The sequence below is a fragment of the Dipodomys ordii genome, unplaced genomic scaffold, assembly GCF_000151885.1.
Source record: "Dipodomys ordii isolate 6190 unplaced genomic scaffold, Dord_2.0 Scaffold52, whole genome shotgun sequence".
Taxonomy (NCBI): domain Eukaryota; kingdom Metazoa; phylum Chordata; class Mammalia; order Rodentia; family Heteromyidae; genus Dipodomys; species Dipodomys ordii.
In genome coordinates this window covers 11,322,621-11,342,333 of record NW_012267268.1, presented here as the reverse complement: position 1 = coordinate 11,342,333, position 19,713 = coordinate 11,322,621, and positions in this window count along the sequence as shown.

Here is a 19,713-nt window from a genome sequence, read left to right as displayed (position 1 = left end):
TGAATCCTCCTATCAGAAGACCTGCTGGGTATGAGGCTCAATTTGACTTAAGGAATTGAGAAATAATAAATATAAATCTTCCTAATTTGTTCCCTCATATATGTTAGGCAAAAAGGCAAGAAACATCAACTTCGTGTATGGTGTGATTCACATGGACAGAAGAAACTGACAGAACACAGGTGTCAAGTTTCATGGAGGAATGAGGCCTGCACTTCATTCTGGGCATATTCCAGGTGAGGACTGAAGAATGCACTACAGGAGCAGTGTAAAACCCTCAGCTGGAAATTCATACCTCAGGTCTGGCCATAGCTTTGTTACCTACCTTGCCCTCTTGGCCAAACCATCCCAGCTCAATGTGCCTCAGTGATCAGATTATGTCCAGTGGAGCCTTGCTCAATTCCAAAGTCTGGGTAAAAATCAGATGGTCTTTGCCATGATTTGCAAAGTGCAGAGCTCTAAGGAATGCTAACTGAAGAATGGACTCAATAGAGCTCATTGTTAGGGAGAGCTGAACTATTGGGTCTGAAATGTTCACAAAAGGTTTAAATAAAAATTCCAGACCCTAAGTACCGCTTAAGAATTAAGATCATCTCCACCTCCCTGGGCTCCTGTGGTCCACTGAGTGCTGTGGTATATGTCTAATATCCCCACCGAATGTGAGGCTGTGATGAGGTGGATCTTATTTCCAGACCAGCCCTGGAAGGAAATTCCACAAGACTCCATCTCAATGGAAAGAAGCTGGGTGTGGTGCAGTATGACCATCATCACACCTATAACAGGAAGTCTAAAGGACCTTAGATCATGGTCTATTATGTAAGGAAGAGAGACCTTGTCTCAAAAAACAACTACTGTTTTAAAAAAAAAGGCTAGAGGCTTGAATCACAGAGGGAGAACATCCGAACAGGCAGGGACAAGGACCTGAGTTCAATCACCATTACCCCCAGTAAATAAATAAGAACATTGAAAATTTAAAGTAATTGTCTATAGAAATTGATAAGCACACTATCAACACATCAAGAGCCACTCATGATTGTTGACATTATTAATCATACAATCAGAGGCACACTTTTAAGAACACTGAAAATGTAGAAAAGTCATTCAGTGCATTGGATTCTTACAGAGCAGTAAATAGATCAATATAGTCTTTTATGACTATTTTGTGTATTTTACCAGTAATACCATTTGGTATATAGGGATCCCACTAAGCAGATTTTTTTCCCCAGGATTTGGTTGTCCTTTAGTCTTTACTGAAAAAAAATCCCAAATACAAGGGCCTGACAAACAGTAAAAATGCTCCTTTTTTAAAAAAAAATTAGGTTTTTATTGTGAAAATACTGTACAGAGGGGTTACAATTACATGAGCAAGGTAAAGAGTACATTTCTTATCAAGCATTGTTGTCTCCTCCTTTGTCTCTCCTTCCCATCCCTTCCCATTCTCCCCAACACCCCCTCCCCAACACCCCCCCCCCGCACCAAAGTTGTAAAGTTCATTTTTCGGCATATTTTGTACATCTCATTGTTGCAATGGGTCCACCTGTATCCCTATTTAAACAATTTGTTTTTTTCCCTTCCCCTCTACAAATTATACCAATATCACAAAATACAGTGAAAACAGGAGTTATACCGTGGGGGAGGGACATACAAAGCAACAAGAAATCATCTTATAAATACGTTAGAAACAACAGCAAGAATGAAAAACATTTGTGTCCTTATCTTGGGTTTCATTTTGCCTAACATCAACTTATCTGACCTTTTCTGCTTGATTCAGACATATACTAGTTATTACAAATAAGGGAAACCATGGGACCTATAATTCTTTGGGCCTGGGTTACTTCACTTAATATAATTTTTTCCAACATTTCTTATCAAGCATTGTTCCCTCCTCCTTTGTTTTTCCCCTACCATCCCTTCCATTCCAACTACACTCCACATCCCCACCCCCTGCCTAAATCATAAAGTTCATTTTTGACATAACGTTTTGTACATCTCATTGTTGCGATGGGTCAACCTGTACCCCTATTTAAACAATTGGTTTTTTCCCTTCCCCACCCCACATTATACTAACTTGTATTGTGCCCTCCACACTTAGATGTTCAGTTGATTGTATTCATGTGCAAAACAATTTTAAAATATACATTGTGTGTGACTTCAGTGAAACATTGTCTAATGTATTAGACATAAGTATGTGGCCTTGTACAAGAGCAAGATCAGACTGAATACAATATGTGATCCAGTTCACATTAATAAAGAACTGCTTTGTTAATATCTTGAAGACATTACATATAAAACTATGCCCTTTTTAAAAAAAAGGATAAAAGGAAAATCCAGTCAATTGTAGAACTTCTGTTGCTTCTGAAAGGATGGATGCCTGATGGTTGATCAAATTTCTCTTTAACTATTAATAATTGTGACCTGAGTCCACTTAAAATAATTTGTCCTGCACAAGTTTCCAGCTCACTTTTATGTTCTAAATGGGAGTCGTTTTGCATAAACACCGGGGCCTAATAGGGGGTGACAGCCAGCACATTTGATGGACAAGTGCTGAGGGAGAAGATCAAACATAAATTCTACAAAGTCGTGTGAGCATACCACAACATAATAAACAAATGCATATGAAAAGACAGGTTATGAATTATAGATGAGAGGTAGATTGAGCAGTATTAAACTATGCAGGCTCTGGTTGGCTGATAGGTTCCAGATGGAATAGATCCAAAAGGCAGGTGATTGAAAAGTAAGGCCAAAATATGGGGAGCTGATTCAGGGATGCGGAGTGGAGCTCCAAAATTCAAGATCAGGACAGCATATTTCAATTGTACTTGAGTAAATTAGCTTGCTGGGAGAAGAATGTGCCACATGGCTGGGATTCTAATAGGTGAATTAATAGTAGTTAAGAAAGGAAGAGAAAGAAGAAAAAAAAGAGGAGGTTATTCAAAGTTAAATGGGCAGACATTGCAAGCTGAAACCATGAACCTGTTAGTGAAATGAAGCTGTGCACTCTCCGTTCACAGGCAAAGCAACAGTGAGGAGCTGGCCAAGTGCCTGTTGCTGAAGAAGTGAAGAAATTAGTCACCCTCGTTAACTTGTCTGTTCTAAAGGAGCAAGAGTCTGATGAAAATGGAGCCCAAGAGTGTTAGAGAGAAAAAAGCAGAGATACTTGGTGCTCAAGTAAAATGCATTTCTAAGACAGTATTGTTGTTCACTTTTTGAAGAAAAGCTTAAAAACAGTTCTGCCAGGTGCCTATGGCTGCACCTATAATCCTAGCTACTCAGAAGGCTGAGATTTAAGAACTGAGGTCCAACCACAGGTTTGTTCAAGACTCCTGAATTAATTCAAATTGAATTAAGAATTCCTTAACTAAGAATTAATAATTTAGTGTCCTTAAATTTTGAGATATTTGTGCATCTCCTGAAACTGTATGTAAACTTTTGCTTGTGTGTGCAGTTTTCTGATGAGTTTTGCAACACCACTGAATTGACAAGTGAGAAATTACTCTGGTGAAAAAAAAAGAAAAAAAAAAGAATTGAGGTCCAAAGCCAACCCTGGCAGGAAAATCTATGAGACTCTTATCTCCAATTAGCCACCAAAGAGCCAGAAGTGGAGTGCTAGAGCAAAATAATCAACCAAAACCCCAAAATACTCCCCCCAAAAAAAACAACCCAAAAAACCCAGGTCCTGATTTCAAGCCTCAGGAGTTCAAGCTTCACAACTGGTACATGCACACACACACACACACACACACACACACACACCTGTATTTTACATTACAAAACAATAAATTACCTTTCATCGATATATCTTCTGGATGATGGCTTTTTTCTATTCAAATACTACTTTAAATTCACAAGTTTTGATTGGAAAAATAAAATAATTAACATATTCCATGCTTCTGTACTCCTGGAAGATATTATCAACTATTTTTTAATGGATTGACTTGTTACAACCTACCTTCATCATTACAGTAGGAGTAGGCATGATACTATTCTTAAACTCTGTATTATACATAGTCTGTGTTAACATAGGAGTTATCATAGCTCTCATTCTCAAAACCTAAGTGTTGATTAGGTTAGGTCACAGCTGTAGTTTGGATGAAAGCTTGGTCCCCAAGGTGACACTATTGGTGGAAAATGGGGCCTTCCAAAAGTGGAACCTGGTAGGAGGGCTGTATTTAAGTGATTGGGGACATGTCCTTAAAGACCATTGTGGGAATCTGGCCCTTATTTTTACCTCATAAAAATTCCTGGCTGTAAAGTGAGCATTCGTTTCACCTCTTTCTCATTACACTTGCCATCAGATCTGTAATCCTTTTTCTCTGTAAGTTAATTACAATGGGTATTTTTTATCATAGTAGGGGAAAACGTACCCAGAAAATTTAGTACATATTCTTTTGCTTCTTTAGAGTTCATAAGTAAATATGGCTGACTAAATTTAGTATTTCTTACACCAATTAAAGCTATGCAAATTTTTCTTAATTCAGTAGACTTTAGAGCTCCAGTTCTGGAATTGGTGATGTGAAGCACTGCTATGGATATAGCTTTAGTAACAAAACGATTATTGCAACCACTCACAGTGCTTTGATGTTGTTATTAACACACATAGAGATGAAAGAAATATTTGTTCTAGAAAATTCTATGAATCCTATAAAGCAGCAAGACTCTTTGGCACTCAGTCATGACCTCCTTCTTCCCTCTCACCTCCTCAGATCTTCATGACTGAAGCCCCAGATCGGGTGGCAATGAACTCAGGATTTTCTCTATTTACAGCTTGCCACTTGTTGTATAGTTATGTTGTCCAGAGAGGCAGACTCCAAGAGTTCCTTAACTCTGAGCTTCAGAGCCTGAATTATCAGGCCAGTATGACAAAAAATGCTGGAGTATCCCTTTGTCCTTATGGTCAGAAGACCTGTTCAAGATGGGCAGGAAAAGAATTCTGGGGCTCTAATCGATTTCTGTCAGTGCATCTACAAGGTGAGCTTCCACATTAGGAGAGGCAGGCCAGAAAGAGCAGAGACTAATGACTATTACAAGAAGTATGCACTAGCTGGGCATGGTGGCTCATACCTGTCATCCTAACTACTTAGGAGGAAGTGGCAGAAAAACATGGTTGCAGGCCAATCAAAATAAGAGAGAAATTTATCTAAAACAGTGTCTGAGTATGGTGGCGCATAACTCTCATCCTGTCAACTGATTAGGCACAGTGACATGCACCTGACACATGGGGACACAAAAGTAAAAGGACTGTTTCCCAGACAGGTCCAGACATAAAATCAGACCCTACCTCAAAAATTATCAGTGCAAAAAAATAAAAAGAGTAAGTGGTGGCCCAAGTCATAGAGCCCTTGCCTAGTAAGCATAAAGCTAGATAGCATAAATTCAGTCTTCAAGACTACCAGTGATTGATGATGATGATGATGATGATAATGATGTGTGCACTGCCAGAACCCCAGCCCCAGAGATGTGACTTAGATATTTTGTGCAGGTAGGAAGTCAGGCATGCATCAGAGAACCAGACATTCTCCTATAAGAAGCTGAACTTATTTAAATAGGATAAAAGATTTCCAGGTGTCCGAGCACTATCATGAACAGTGGAGATTTTGATAGTAAGCAAGTTAAACCTCTAACCAGGGAGAAGCAGAGAGAGCTAAGACCTCTTCCGGAGTGTGAAAATGCATCAAGACAGATGTAGACAACTGGTACTGCCAAGCAATATAGCAATCAGCAGTTGGCAATTAACAGGCAGATGTGGTCAGAAAAGTGAGGAAGAAAGCGCTCTCTCACCCACTGCTATTCTACAGAGAATGTGGGAATACCAAGGCTGCTTTCTCTGAGGAAGAGCATCAGCACATTTTTTTCTTGATAAAACACTTTGTTAAGATAATGCATCAAGGGCTGGATGCTTTGGTGTATGCCTGTAATCCCAGCACTCAGGAGACAGAGGCAATAGGATCAGAAATTTGGGGTTACCCTGACCAACAACAATAAAGGACTGGATATAGTGATAAATGTCTGTTCCATCTGCTTGGGGTGTGGGGGTTAAAAGCCAGGTCAGGATAAAAAGTACTGAGACTCCCATGTCAAATAATCCAAATAATAATGGTGCATATCTCTAGTTCCAGTAAAAGAGAGGTACAAATAAGGAGGATTGTAATCTGAGACTGCCCCCAAGCTAAACTATGAGATTTTTATCTAATTAAATAGTATATATCTGAGACAAGCAGAAAATGTCAGATAAGATGATGTTAGGTAAAATGAATCCCAAGATAAGGACACAAGTGTTTTTTTTTTTTCTTGCTTGCTATTGTTTCTAATGTATTTATAAGGTGATTTTTTTTTGTTGTTGCTTTGTATATCTCTCCCCCATGGTATAAACCCTGTTTTCACTGTATTTGATGTTGGTATAATTTGGGGAGGGGAAGGAAAAAAATTGTTTAAATAGGGATACAGGTGGATCCATTGCAACAATGAGATATACAAGACACTATGTTGAAAAACAAATTTTACATCTTTGCGGGGGGGGGGGAGTTGTATAGTCATGGAGATGGGAGGGCAGGGGTGGTAGGGGAAAAACAAAGGAGGAAGCAACAAAGCTTGATAAGAAATGTACTCATTACCTTGCTCATGTAATTGAAACCCCTCTGTATGGTATTTTCACAATAAAAAAACATTAAAAAATGAAAAAATAGTTAAAGCAGAACACTTATGGTTCAAGAAATAAAAACCCTGAGTTCAAACCCCAGTGCTAACAACTTCTTTTCCTGAAAATAAATTTACAAAAACAAAACAGAACAAAGATGCATGCTATTACTAAATAAAAAAAACATAACCCAGAAGGAGATAAAAGAAACAAAGTTGTTACAATATATCAAGACAAAGTCTAGGCTTTAAAAAAAAGAAAGAACTTCTGAATTCAGCAAAGTAAAAGGCAAACCTGTTGTGTTATATACAACAAAGAAAGGCAGCAAAATGCTAAGGATATTTTGCAGGTGTCAAATGTAACAGCTATTTTATAGCAATAATTACAACCCCATTCAAATAACCAGTAGGAAGGATGATTAGAATCTAAAGCTCATAATAATGTTTCATCAAATGAAATAAAAGTAAATAGATAAAAATCATTTAAAAAATTCTGGCCAGCAGCTGATAGCTCATGCCTGTAATGCTAGCTACTCAGGAGGCTGAGATCTGTGGATCCTGGTTCAAAGCCAGCCTGGACAGGAAAGTTCATGAGACTCTTATCTCCAATAAACTACTCAGAAAAAGTGGAAGTGGTAGAGGGCTAGCCTTGAGCCCATGGAGGCTCAGGGACAGTGCCCATGTCCTAATTTCAAGCCTCAAAATGAGCTAAATAAATAAATTCTTGAGTTGTGTTTTAATTATTCACAGAGCTACTCAGGGGTGGCTCAAGACGGAATGGCTCAAGGTTCAAAATCGGGCCAGGAAAAAAAGCCTAAGAGACTGCAGCTTAAAACAGCAAAAAGCACTGCTAAATCATGACTCCAGTAGTAGATCACCAGCTGAGCAAGTAAGCCAAGCTAGAGAAAGGCCTTCAGTTCAAACTAACTGCAACCAACAAATCAACACAATAAATAATTGAAATCTGAGGCTGTAAAATTACAATAGTTGAAATGGAAAACAATACTAGAAGAATTCAAGGGAAGAGGTAAATTGGCAGTAAGTGAACTTGAAAATCAATAGCAACTATGTTTTTCAGAATGAACTGGACAGCATTTTCTTGGTTTGTGTTCCCTGAAAAGAATTTGTATTTTCCTTAAAAATTGATATAACTAGCTAGTGGCATTTGTATAGACATTTAGTTTTCTTGTTAGCCATAACAGAAAATTTCTGTGTTCATTCTTTTAATCTGTATGACTGATTGAAAGCTTTATTTCTTGTCATTTTTCTTGAGCCTGGAAGTTTACTTTTGTATTTGTTTTAACTGAAAATATCTTTATTTAGCATTCAACTTCACATAATATTTTTATGTAGAGAGAATTTTTAAATTTTTCTTCAGTACCAAAAAGAAAAAAACCAAAACGACTTTGCATTTTGACCTCCATTGTTTCTGCCATGAAGTTATTCATAATTTCTTTTTTTATTAATAAGGTTTTTTATTGTGAAAATACCATACAGAGGAGTTACAATTACATGAACAAGGAAATGTGTACACTTCATCTTATTATTATTTTTTAATTGTGAAAATACCATACAGAGGGGTTAAATACATGGGCAAGGTAATGAGTACATTTCTTACCAAGCATTGTTGCCTCCTCCTTTGTTTCCCCTTACCAAACATCCCTTCCCATCTCCAGCCCCCCTGCTCTCCCTCCTCCCCTCCTCCCCCACTCCTCCCTCCTGTGGAATGATGGCTCAGTGGTAGAGCACTAGCTTTGAGCAAAAGAGCTCATGTACAATACCACCCAGACCCTGAGTTCAAGCCCCAGTACTGTCACACATGCACACACAAACACACACACACACTTGCTCTCTCACACATACATACAGGCAATAGTGTATTTATAACATACTTTTGCCTATTAGTTATGAAGAATACAAAAAGAACTCAAAGATTTGTGTAATTTTCTTTTAAAATTGATCTTTTGAATTGATATTTTTATATAATTTGTCCATTTGGTAATATTTTATTCAAATAATACAGTTCCTTTTACTTCCTTTGCATGCCCCCCCCCACACTTTAGATTTTCTTTGTGTAGTGAGATGGTTAGTATAATTGCACTGTTCTTCAATTTGAGTAGTAATTCCATTCCAATCCTGACTAGGATGACTTTGAATTTAGAACCTCAGAGCTCAGCTTCCTGTGTAGCTAGGATTACAGGTGTGAGCTATTGACTCCTGGCTCTTAAACAGTTTTATATCATTACATGTTTTACTGGTTTGTTAGGAATGATTCTAAGATGGGAATGAGTGATTCTCCTGTACTTTGTAGTTGAACTGAGTTGCTTTATTAATTGTAATGGATTTTTGGTGGAGGTTTTAGATTTTTCTATACATGAAAGTGTCCTGTCAAAGAAAGCTTATTGCTTCCTTCCCAATTTAGATGCTTTTTGTTTCTTTGTTTTAATAAATTACACTGTGATATTTGTTTTAAAATTTATAAATCAATTTATTTTCTTTAAGTAGTTGTACAAAGGGATTACAATCCATGTCACTTTATGAGTACAATGAATCTTAATCAATGTCATGCATTTCACTGTTCTAAACATCTATCACAAGCTCTGTAATAGTCTGCCATCTGTCTTATTCCCTGACTGGGTAGGCTTGTATTGTTTCTAAACTTAGAAGAAAGTTCAAGCTTTTTACTGTTGAATATGATGTTTTCTATGCTTTTGTCACATATGGACTTTATTGAGTCATATTCCTTCCATATCTAGTTGATGTTTTCTATGTTTTAGTCACATACGAACTTTATTGAGTCACATTCCTTCCACATCTAATTGATAGTTTTAATTCTGAAAGGCTATGTATTTTCCCAAATGCCTTTTTGCATCCATGGAGATGGTTATATGATTTTCATTATTTATTCTGTTAATGTGCTATATCACATTTATTGATTTATGTATATTCAACAGCCATCCTTAACTTTCCAAAGATAAATCCTAAATAGGATAACCTAAATAGTATAAATCTAACTAAAGAAATGAAAAAATCTATCTGTATGTAAATAATTATGACATATTGATTAAAAATGACAGGGACATAAAGTATAAAAGGATAGCTTGTGTACATGAGTCAGAAGATTTAATATTGTTGTTACTCATATTACCCAAAACAATTTAGAAATTCAAAGTAAACTATAACAAAATTGCAGTGATAATTTTTGGTAGACAAAAATCATCCTAGAATCCATATGAAAACCACAAAAATCAAACAAAATAGATATAAATATATTGGAGAAAAAGAATAAAACTAGAGGCCTCACACATGGTATTTTCCAAAGGATAAAAGTTTCTGTTCTGAAATAAATTAGTTCTAAACATCTAGTATACAGCAATGTGACAATAATAATAATCCTATATTTCCCATGTTGAGTTTACTAAGGGAATAGATGGATCTTCAGCATTCTCACATACACAAAATCTACAGTGGTGATAGATGCACGGATTACATGACTGTGTTAATTATTTCACAGGATAAACACAGATAAACTTTATAGTTGTTAATTTTCTCTTAATCAAGCTGGAAAACAGCAGGGCATAATACTAAATAGATATATACTTATGTCATTTAGAAGAATTCTTGAGCCAGTCAATCAATGCTTCACTCCTGTAAGGCAGGCTGAGATCCAGAAGACTGTGCTGAAACAAGCCTGAGCAGAACAATCCACAATTCCATCTCCAAAATAATCAAATGCTAGAGCTCAAATGCTAGATCACTATATGAGCAAGTAATTTAAGTAAGCTGAGTGAACATGAGACCTGAGTTCAAACCTTAGTACTGCAAAATATAAATATGAATATAAATGAATGAATAAATAAGTAAATAATCCTTGAGTTTTAATTTCTTGATTATGTTTCAAGATTTCTTTATAAATATATGAAGAAATTTTATGAAGAAATTTGTCTGCTTTTCTTCACTTAAGGTGACTACATTCTTCATGTAGAGATTTGTCTACACGGATCCTAAAATATATTAACATGTGTTTGTATAAGCTCCTTATTACATGTATTTATATATATTCTTATTTTATTATAAGCTTCTACTTCTGTACATTTTTTCCTCATTTATTTATATAGCTTTTGGTTGTCTATAAACTTTTGAATATTTTCAAAGTTGGATATAAGGAGCAATTTTCATGTTATTTTCTCTTTTCTGGTGTCTTAATTCCTTCTCTTATGTAAGAAACTACTTTTTTGCTATTGTTTTGATAATGGCATTCATAGTTTTTCATTTTACTTTAAAAACTATTGTATATTTAGGTTTGGCTATAGATTATACTGGTGTAGTTTTGAGCATATCATAAAGGTATTGATATGTAATATTTCAATTGTAATGATTATTCTATAATTATGTTTGCTGTCTTCTATGATGTCAGAATTATTTTAAACAGTTTTATTTCCAAAATGGTCTGTCTCTTTTATTTATACTTTCATTATGATTTCATATTACTACATTACAAGATAAATGGATGTAATAAACTTCTTTTTTGTTTATGTTCATTTTGTTTAGAGAATTTTCATTAGCAATTTGTATGTTTCTTTGAACATTGATATACTGTTTAAATTTATTACATAGTGAAAAAATAAAGTGTTTTGGAAGTTTTACTTAACAAATAATGATTATTTTTTTCTTTCAAATGAATGTATATCAAAAAAATTCAAAGAAAGATGAGCGAAGACAATATTAATTTCTCTCTTATGTCTTGCTTTAAATGTAATCTAATTAAAGAATTGAGGGCTGGGAAGGTGGCTCAGTGGTAGAGCGCTTGCCTTGCGTGCCTGAGGCCCTGGTTTCAATTCCTCAGCACCACATAAGAAAAAAACCAGAAGTGGCGCTGTGGCTCAAGTGGTAGAGCACTAGCCTTGAGCTGAAGAGCTGAGGGACAGCATCCAGGCCCAGAGTTCAGGCCCCATGACCGGACCCCCCGACCCCCCAAAAAAGAATTGATATTAACTATGTTGAAAATACTAAAAGTTTCTGACATTTTGTGTTTATGAGATGTTTTGTTGTTTTTGTTTATATGTTGATAATTTTAATAGTAAAATTTGATTACACAGTATTATTCATCATTTGAAACTCATGTACTTTATATCATAGCTTAGAAATTTCTCTCCATCTTTGCAGCATAAAATAATTTTAAAAGCCATTTTAAAATAAAACACGACCATGTTTTAGAAATGTTTTTCAAGTGACTGAACAGTGCTTTGTTACCCACCATAAAACTCTGGAGACATTCCTCAGGCCTGATTGCCTGAAGTTCATAGAACTGGCCAGAACTTAGGAGCAACAAAATAAAAACTCAGTATCTGGAGGGTAGCTATCATTTTTTTTTCGACCCCCATAGTATCAGTACTTGCTTGCACTTTTGTTCCAACTGAGCTCAGGCTAGTGCTCTACCACCTGAGCTATTCTTCCTGCCCTGAGAATAATTATCTTGATTCAGCTGCTCATCATTCAAGTTAAATGAAAAACAGTAATTGGCCATTGTCTGTACCAATGTCAAGACAAGATCCATTGTGTGGAGTTGTCACACACACACGCACGCACACACACATACACAAAATGTGTGAGTCTCATGGACTTTCCTGCCTGTTCTGGCTTCCAATAGTGATCTTTAGCCTCCTTAGTACCTTGGATTATAGGCATGAGTCACTAGCATCCAGCTACCTCGTAATTTTTATTGCTGTTTGTAAATAGATTTTGTTGTTGTTGTTGGTTGCAGGCTTAAACTCTGGGCCTGGGCGCTGTCCCTGAGCTCAAGGCAAGAGCTGTACCACTTGAGCAACAGTGTCAAATCCAGTTTTCTGATGACTAATTGGAGATTAAGAGTGTCAAGGATTTTTCTAGGCTGGCTTTGAACTGTGATCCTCAGATCTCAGCTTCCTGAGATTGCTAGAATTACAGGTATGAGCCACCAGCACCCTGCCTAAATAGTTGTTTTTTTTTTAACCTTAAATCCTGCCCATTCTTTTATGAATGTATACTATTAAGTATACATATTCTATTTCAATAGTATATATTTATTGATTTTGCATATTTTTATTATAGTTGGTGTTGAAAAATACTAAAATAGTTTCATGTTTGCTGATATTTCAACTTTCTTTGTTAAATTTGACATTTTATTTTTTATTTTATTTTATTTTTGGGTCCGGTCATGGGGCCTGAACTCTGGGCCTGGGCGCTCTCCCTCAGCTCTTCAGCTCAAGGCTAGTGTTTTACCACTTGAGCCACAGCACCACTTCTGGCTTTTTTCTTTTTGCTTATGTGGTGCTGAGGAATCGAACCCAGGGCCTCATGCATGCAAGGCAAGTGCTCTACCACTGAGCCACCTTCCCTGCCCCTAAATTTGACATTTTAAAAACATTTCTATTCTCAAAAGTATATTGTTATTCTTTTTTAATGATATGATGGTTTTTATTTTACTGTAGTTGTTTTCTATTTAATTTTTATACATTTTCCTTTCCCTTCCTCTAAATACAGATGTTTCATTTTAACTACTTGAAATATGTATGGTTTAATATTTCCTTCAATGTTTGCTCTCTGTTATTTTGTTGTGTTTAACAGAGTTAATCATACATAGTTCAAAACATGCTAAGCCCATTAGCTGGTTTTCTCCTCTGGCTACAATATCTTTTCCTAGAACCCTTAATCTCCCATTGTGATCAACACATATTGTCTTGAGTTTTAGACTTTAGACTACATATTTTAAGAATATTTCTTTCTGTTTAGCCTTTTTTTTTCTTTCTTTTGTGGAACTGTGGATTAAGCCCAGGGATTTTGACTTGCTAAACACATGCTTACACCCTCAGAACTTTTATTTTTACTTTGTTTTTAGATATCAGGGCTGTCCTGGGACAGAGTTCTCTGTCTCCACCTCTTAAGTAGCTAGGATAACAGAAGTGTGCTATGATTCTCATCATCTTCTATTTTCTTATAGCTGCCTTTTGGCTTTATCTAATTTCATTGTAAACGTTATTTCAAACCTTTTTTGGTTTGTTTTCTGATTTGAGACAATTTGTCACCATGAATTTCAGGGTGACCTCAAATTTATTTTCCTTCTGCCTCCACCTCACAAGTTGTGGGATTATAGGCTTATGCCACTATTTTTTGCCTTTCTAAAGCATTTTTAAGGATAAGCTTTGTATGATGAACATTTTAAGGTGTTCAAATCCAAGAAATGCTTTATTGTATCTTACTCTTCCCATGTTTTGTGTGTGTGTGTGTGTGTGCCTGGTTATGCATTTCCAGCATTGAGAGCACTTTATTCCCCAGTTCCTCATTCAATGTTTTGACTGCTTAATTGAATGTGTGATTTCTTGTTTATCTTGTGCGTTCTCTTTTCTATGTCGATTCCCTGTTGTCACTGTATTTGATTTTGGTACCCTGGTATTGGATATATATTTATATGAATTAGGGAAGGAAAGGGGAACAGCAGAATGGTGAGACAAAGGTCTCACCAATGGAAAGAACCAATGCAACAGCGATACTCACAAGACAGTATGTTGGAAATGATCTGTACAACTTGGGAGGGGGGATTTGGAAGGGGAAGAAAAGTGGAAGAAAATTGAGATTGGAGGAAACAAATTTGACAAGAAATGTACTTATTACCTTACTTATGTAACAAATGTACTTATTACCTTACTTATGTAACTATAATCCCTCTGTACATCACCTTGACAATTAAAAAAACCTACATAGACACGTGATATTCTCCCCTTTCTGATGAATGTATAATATTCCCTCTCTTCATTATCTTGCAGCTAGTATAATATTCCTGAATTGGAATTACCTTTGATATTGTAGAATTTATTTTAAAGTAAGGGTTTTTTCTTTTTTTTCTTTCTTGTTTTTGTTTTTTGTGCTTGTCCTTGGTCTTGAATTCAGGGCCTAGGCACTATCTCTGAGGGTTTGATCAAGGTACTGGAATAGCTTTACTTCTGGCTTTTTGATGGTTCATTGTAGATAAGAGTCTCATGGCCTTTCCTGTCCAGGCTAGCTTCAAATTGCAATCCTTAGAAGACAGCCTCAGGAGTAGTTAGGGTTATAGGAATAACCCATCAATGCCCAACAGTATTTTGGAATTTTTACATTCAAACTACTTTAGTCATAATTCAAATATTTCTCTTCTTCTGTGTTAGCTGAGATGGCCAAAACTGAATAACATATAGTGAGCTGGTAAAGAAAATGAATTTATTTACTGCCAGTTATGGATGTCCTAAGTAAAGTTCTGACAGATTTTATTTCAATTGAAGGGATTTTGGAATTATATTTGTAATTTCTTATGGTGGGTGTGTGTGTCGGTGTGTGCACTCTTAATCTTCCACTAATCCTTCCAGATTATTTCCCAATATTTGCCACTTCATTTAACCCTAATTATTTCCTTATAGAACCTTTCTGTAAGTGTAGCCATAATTTGTATTAGAACTATAACTTCTATGTTTATTGTTTTTACAAATCCTAAACCACAGCTTTCTTATCTTTATTTTATAAATAGGTGGTTGCCTCTCCATGTAAATTCTTATTTTCCTTGACCAGCATCTTTGTTGTCTAGCAATATATACTAAGACAAGTATTGCCACCACCACCATCCTGTGAGTAACCAGGGTTTCATTCAAAATGGGCGGCAGATTCAAAACTAGAGCTGACTGTTCCTTTTGTTTTGCTTTGAGGCTTCTATAATTATTCTCCTGTCTCACAAAATACATTGCTTTTAGCCAATATATTGGATTTATTTATTTTCTTATTTAATCCCTAAATAGACTTGGTAGGGACATATCTACTAAGTGGTGATTTCAAAGAAACATTTTTTTTTCCTATGTCTTTTGAAATGTTTCACTTTATTTTTTATTGTAGATTCTTTTCAGAGTTTCTTTTAAATTATGGACTCTTATACTGGTTTGTTATTAGCACAGACATTATTAATAAATACATTGAGGATAAAGTTATTTCCTGTGAGAAAATTCCTAAAAGTTTTTCTGTAATGCTCTTTTCTGCTATTATTTCAAAATAATATTTTTGTAAGGAAAACATTTCTCAGTTGTTGAATGGCCATTAGTTTTGTTTGTTTCTCAGATTTATTTGTGTGAAGCTTTTGCTTCTTTTTGTTTCAAATTGGTTTTGTTAAGATTAAAAATGCAATGTAGAAAAAATACAACACACACGTACCTGAAAATTACATTTGGAACTTTTGACAGTGCTGAGAAATATCCAGCTGATGGGCTATATAGGACCATGAAATCATGTGGTCCATGACAGTATATAATAGGACAAACCATAGATTTCTTACATGCTTCTCAGTGGCTGTTGGGGACCTTCTGCCTATATTGATAATACAGCTGTGTAAGTGTCAAATGGTGCTAAAGATATTCAATCATTATCAGGAATACAAATGTTACACATCTGTGAATAGACTTCTGAAAGATTTATCTTACAATTTATTAATGTCTTGTTTTCTGTACAAAGTTAAAAACTCCTTGCATCTATGCTTTACTCCTATTATTTAACCTATACATGTTAGTAGTTTGAACATGTAGATAAGTGTTAAAATTCCTGCATAAATGTAGGAAGCCCTAAGTTCAAATCCTAGAATTCTACGCCTCAAAATATAAAACCAAACAACAGAAACTTCTACTTCTATATCTTTGTATATAATCTGTTTTCAATTGTGGTTTTCTAATAATTTTCCTAAAGATTTTATCCTGTAACTCTGTTATAAAAGTTGAATTTACCATGACTTTACTCTGTCAGTGCTCATTCTTTACTTTGAAATATAATTTGACATTTTTCCTAAATACATTCACTCACTTTTGTAACCAAACATAACTGTATAGTATAATTGTTATTTCACATCTAATGTAACAACTGAAATATTGGCTTTGTCCCCTCTGTCAAATATTTTTGGTAAATTTTTATTACTCTTTTTAAAAATCTATTCTAAATTTACTAAATTTTAATATGCATTTTCTTGTAAAGACACTGTACAGAGGGGTTACAGTTTCATGAGTAAGGTAATGAGGACATTTCTTATCGAGCATTGTTAGCCCCTCCTTGGTTTTTCCCCTACCACTCTTTCCTTCCCCATCTCTACAACTCCCCCTCCCCCACCAAGTTATAAAGTTTATTTTCAATATAGTGTCTAGTACATCTCATTGTAACAATGGGTCAACCTATATCCTTATTTCAGCATTTTGTTTTTTTCCCTTCACTTCCCCAAATTAGAAAAATGTATATAAAAGGTACAGGGCACTAGAATCAAATACAGTGAAAACAGGGGTTATACCGTGGGCGAAGAACATACCAAAAAAAATCACATAGTACATTATACATACATTAAAACAGCAGCAGCAAAGATAAAAGCTCTTTTGTCTTTATTTTGGGGTTCATTTTGCTTATCATCATCTTATATGGTCATATGTACATAACTTTTGATCTTTTCTGCTTGTCCTACATATATACTAGTTACTGCAAATAAGGGAAACCATGGGACCTATGTTTCTTTGTGCCTCGCTTACTTCACTGAATATAATTTTTTCTAAGTCCTTCCATTCCTAACAAATGAGGCAGTGCATTCTTTCTTTCTGATGGAGGCATAGAATTCCATTTTATGTGATATAAAATTCTACTCATTTACTCAAGGACATCTGGGTTTGTTCCATATCTCAGTTATGGTGAATAATGCTGCAATAAACATAGTTGTGCTGATAGCTTTAGTATGACCTTATAGTTTGGATAAATGCCCCAAAGTGGGATTACTGGGTCATAGTGGAGCTCTATGTGTTGTCTTTTGAGGAAAATCCTAATGCTTTCCAAAGTGGTTCAACAAGTTTACATTTCCTCCAACAATGCAGTAGGGTTCCCTTTTGGCCACATCCCCTTCAGCATCTGTTGTGATTAGCTTTCTTAATTATAGCCATTCTAAATGGGATGAAGTGGAATCTCAATGTTGTTATGATTTGCATTTAGTTCTTTTATGGCCAGAGAACTTGAGCATTTCTTCATGTGCCTATTATCCATTCTTTATTCCTCTTCAATGATGTCTCTCTCTATGTCTGTAGCCCACTTGTTAATGGGGTGGTTGTTTCTTTGAGGATTTGCTTTTGGACAATTTAATTTTTTGAATTCTAAGTATATTTTAGATATGAGGCTCTTGTCTGTTGTATAGCAAGTGTAGATCTTCTCCCAATCCATGGGAGAAGATGAACCCTTGATCTTACTACCTATGTCTTTTGCCATGCAGAAAGTCTGCAGTTTAATACAATCCCATTTGTCCAAACTTTCTTTGATTTGTTGTGTTTCTGGGTCTTTATTCAAAAATTTTCAGCCTGTGCCAAGAAGCCCTAGAGTTTCTCCTACTTTTTTCTATAATGTTTTCAGGGTGTCTGCTTTCACTTTGAGGTCTTGGATCCATTTGGAATTGATTCTGGTGCAGGGTAATAAAGGAAGGTCTAGCTTTGGTTTTCTACAAGTGTCAAACAAATTTTGCCAGCACCCTTTATTGGAGAGGCTGTCTTTCTTCCATTCTATTTTTTAGCACCCTTATTGAAGATTAGGTGCTATAAGTCTGTGGGTTCATTTCTGGGTCTTCAGTTCTATTCCATTGGTCCTGAGGTCTGTTCTTTGCCAGTACCAAGCTGTTTTGATTATTATGACTTTTTAGTAGAGTTTGAAATTTGATATTGATATTTGTCCAGCTCTGTTATTTCTGCTATGAATTATTTTTGCTATTCAGGGTCTTTACTTATTCCATATGAAATTTAGGATTGCTTTTCCATTTCAATGAAGAATGATGTTGGAATATTGATAAGCATCTTATTAAATTTGTAGATAACCTTTCACACTATTTTCATTTTCATGATGTTAATCCTCCTAATCCAGGAGTATGGGAGGTTTTTCCACTTCCTTAGTTCCACCTTAACTTCCTTTTCAGGATTTTAATATTTTGACCATAGAGGCCCTTAAATTAACTCCTAGGAATTTAATTTTTTGTGGGGCTATTAGAGAAAGAGTTGCTTTCCTGATTTCAGCTGCTATCTTTTTGTTATTGGCATTCAAAAAAGCCATTGATTTTTGAGGGTTAATTTCATACCCTGCTACTTTGCCAAAGTTTCTGATCAGTTTGAGTAAGTTGGGAGTGGACTCCATGGGGTGCTTTAAATACAAGATCATGTCATCTACAAAGAGAGAGTTTTACTTCATCTATCTTTATTTGGATTTCCTTTATGTTTGAATCTTATCTTACTGGTCTAGGTAGACATTCTAGTCCTAAATTGAAGAGAAGTCCTATTCTGGTTCCTGAATTTAGATGAAATGGCTTTAGCTTTTTGCTATTAAATATATTGCTGGCTGTAGTTTTGCCATACATAGCCTTTATTATATTCAGGAATGTTCCATGGATTCCTAGTTTTTCCAGAACTTTTAGGATAAAGTGGTGTTGGATCTTGTGAAATGCCTTTTCTGCTTCTATTGAGATAATTATGTGGTTCTTATATCCTTGTTCTTGTTGATGTGATAAATTGCACTATTTAATTTGCATATATTGAATGAGATTTGCATCCCTGAAATGAATCCTGTTTGGCCATGTTTTATGATTTTTTTGATGAATTGTTGAAGTCGATTGGATAAAATTTTGTTGAAGTTTTCAATCGATGTTCATCAAAGAAATGGGTGCTATAGTTCTCTTTCTTTGATGAGTCCCTGCCTGGTTTTGGGATGAGGGTTATGATGGCTTCATAGAATGTGTTCGGTAGTGAACTTTCTCTTTCAATTTCATTGAAAGTATTGATGTGAGCTCTGCTTTGAAGGCCTTGTAGAATTCTGCTGTAAAATCATCTGGTCCTGGACTTTTCTTAGATGGGAGGTCTCTTATTGCTGTTTCATTTTAATGCTTAATATGGGCCTGTTAAGCTGGGTTAACTCATCTTGGTTTAGTTTTGGCATGTCAATATTTGCTAGGAAAAGGTCCATTTCTGTCAAGTTCTCAAACTTATTAGCATAAAGTTTTGAGAAGTATTCCCTTATAATGCCCCTCAGTAGATGAATGGA